This window comes from Orycteropus afer, unplaced genomic scaffold (assembly GCF_000298275.1).
Source record: "Orycteropus afer afer isolate SDZICR_OR568_19922 unplaced genomic scaffold, OryAfe1.0 scaffold00610, whole genome shotgun sequence".
NCBI classification, from domain to species: Eukaryota; Metazoa; Chordata; class Mammalia; order Tubulidentata; family Orycteropodidae; genus Orycteropus; species Orycteropus afer.
The window spans coordinates 1,193,996-1,197,316 of NW_006922197.1; positions in this window are offsets into that span (position 1 = coordinate 1,193,996).

Sequence of the window (3,321 nt, forward strand, 5' to 3'; positions counted from 1 at the left end):
GCAGGGTGGTCAAACTAGCCAATTATAGCATCAGAACTCTAAGCACCCCTAGAACATTGTTTTGTGCCACTCCCAACAGAAATACTCCAGATGGACAACTTTAGCAATCAGGAGCTCCTCAGTTTCTCATAGAAAATCCCACCTTGGACTTTACAAAGACTTATGGGTAGAAAAGCCACACTAAGTAATTTACTATACTGCACCTTCTTTGTTTCTATGCCTGACATGCTCCTTTTTTAATCTCGAAAGTGATTGGTGACATTATGATAAGTGAAATAAGTTGATCATAGAGGGACAAATATTGCACGTTTCCATTATTAGAAAAAAGGCAAGGAAAGGTTTACTCAGGGAAGGCAATGCACTTTGTTGGTTACCAGGGCTGGGAGGAAAGGGGAGCGAAAATTGTTGGCACTGAATTATGAGACTTGAGTTGATCTGGGTAAGGGAAAGGCAACATCCAACAACAACAGAGAAAAGGAGGACACAGCGAGGTGCAGAAAAGATGTAGACTACTTAGGAAAATGCTATTACATACACACCCCTGCATTATCAGTAATAACAAACACTAACCTAGGGGTGAATATGGAGTACACAGGCAGTCAGGTGAGAAGATCAGGTGTGGGTAGGCAAACTGGAATATGCTCATGACCATACATGGGTTTGGATGATGATCGTGCATATTTGTATGTGTACAAAAATATCCATGTACAGTATAGAGCTAACAGGGGCAATGTTGGGATAGCTCCTTAGCCACAACCAAGCACTTCAGGGACTGAGTGCTGGGCCTGTAATTTCAGGACCATGGTTGTGGGGGACATCAAGCTCAATTGACACAACACAGTACACAAAAACCTTGCTCTACATGCATCCTACTTTGAGTATTGACTAGGGCTTTAAAAACTTACAAGCAGCCATCTAAGATAAAATGACTGGCCTCTCCTCGTCTGGAGCAAAGAAGAGTGAAGAAAATCAAAGATACGTGGAAACAATTAGTCCCAGGGACTGATGGACAATAGGAACCTAAGTTTACATGATCCTGAGACCAGAGGAACTAGGTGGTGCCTGACTACCAATGCCAACCACTCAGAAAGAGAGAAAAATCAGAGATCCAATGGGAGAAAAAAATAGGGAATAAAATTCAAAAACAAAAAAGACAAGGAGTACTGGTTGGATGGAGAGTGGTGAAAACCCCAGGACTGTGGCCCTGAATCACCCTTCCAGCCTGGAATTGGACTCCCTCCTGAGGCTCAACTCTATGCCAAACCATAGACATCCCTAGGAGGTAAACAGCTACACAGGAAGATGCACTCCTTGGATCAGTCAACCGCAGGAAACCAGAGGGCAGCATTTGCACAGGGAGAAAGTTAGGCAGGCAGGAATGCATCCGTGATAAGGACACAGGGCAGGACAACCACAGGGAGGAGGTGGGGAGGGGTGTTACGTTGTGGGGATTGGAATTGGTGTCGTGAAACAAAATGTGTATGAACTGTTGAGTGTAAAACGAATTTGCTTTGCAAAATTGCCCAAAAATCACAATAAAAAGTTAAACAATAATAATAATAAACACTATCTTGAAGCTGATTTCTGACCCCAACTACCCAGAAGTAGGCTACTCTTCACTGGAGCCCCTCGATAAACAGACAATTATGCTTCAGGAGAATGAACTTCTCAGGGACGGACAGGACCCAGCGAGATGCACCTGATTCACTGCCAGCTCCCGACGGGTCAGATCTCAGCACTTCCTGCTTCCCGCGTGAGAGCCCTTCAGGCTCAGGGATCGTGGGAAAGGAAGAGCATCGCCGAACACCCAACCCATGGGCTGCGATAACTGTCCTCCAACAAGCGACTTTTCCAAGTGTCTGCCCACAGGGACCATGGGACAAAGGCCCCTCTCAAAAACAGCAGAGGCCCCTTTGTAGATGCTCACTTGCAACTTTTAATTGTTTCTGAGAATTGGGAACTGGGAGAAAGTTTTTTAAAAGTACTCTCAACTGCCCAGTTGCGAGATATCATTGAAAGTGATACAACATTCAAATGGAGGAAATGCAGGACAAACAGGAGTGCATAGATATGAGGGGGAGGGTTACAGGGCACGGAGGGGAGAAGAGTGGGTTAGGGTTGGACATGGCGAATGGGGAATGAGACTAAATGTACGCATTACGTTGAATGTAAAACAAGCTCTTAAAATAAAAAATAAATAAATAAAAATAAAAACATAAAAAAAGAAAGGTGATTATTTCAGTTCTGTAGGGATGTGAGGTCACAGAATCACAAAGCTTTACCTCAGGGCTGGCTTCTCCGCCTCCCACACACCCAAGGGCAGCCATGGCTGGCACCCTGTGCCCACTGTCCTGGCAGCACCAAGGAGTCAGGTGAGTATCCTCTGTCTCAGGCTGAGAGGCAGAGTCTTTGAAGAAAGGAGGAGGTAAGGGTCTGGTAAGTTCTCACATCTGGATTCTTCTGAGGTAGAAATGGGTTCTGAGCCAAAGCCAGACGTGGTTACCAGTTACTTTCCAGTCAGTTCTGACTTACAGCGACTTCCTCCTGTCTGTCAGTGTTGAACTGTGCTTCATAGCGTTTAAATGGCTGTACTCTTAAGGAAGTAGGTCAGCAGGCCTAGCTTCTGAGGAAGGTCAAAAAGAAGAAAGAATTGCTGAGACACTGAGCTTGTGGAGAGACTGAAGGTAGTGCACGCTCCCTAAGGGCTCCTGATGGATCGCTCTGAATCCCTCACTGAAGATGGTTATTGCACTTTGTTCAAAGCAGTAACGAGGGCTGATTGTATGATCTGTGAGATTGTGATCAATAATTAATCTGCTGTACAGAACTCACGGAGAAATGTTCACAATTACTAGAGTGATTTCAATCACAGTTGTGTGCATGTGATTTTGTGTTCGATGAAGTTGATTGGACTATTTCATTCTCTGTTTAAACAGTGTGACTGGGAACTGCTGAAATGGAACTATTTTCTGTTGCTTCCATTTGATGTGTTGAATGGAGACAGTATTTATGCTTTCTGAAAATATCTGTAATCTGTGGTTCAAGAAGGACCATGGTCCTTTGTGAATGTAGGGCAGGAGCCTTTAAGGAAAAGTTAACTTGAAAGATTCAGAAAGTAGAAAAAAAATAATAAAAAATAAGGACTTTGGCATTTTTCAGGCAACAATACGTCTTGTGACTGTTTTTCTGCCTGAAAAAAAATTGTAATGCCTCTTTGAGGCACATCCTCATGTTTCTCCCATTACAGTTTGTTCTTCCACAACTTTCCATGCCTCAACTTCTATTTTGTAAACTTGTATTTAATCTTTCTCCAATCTTATA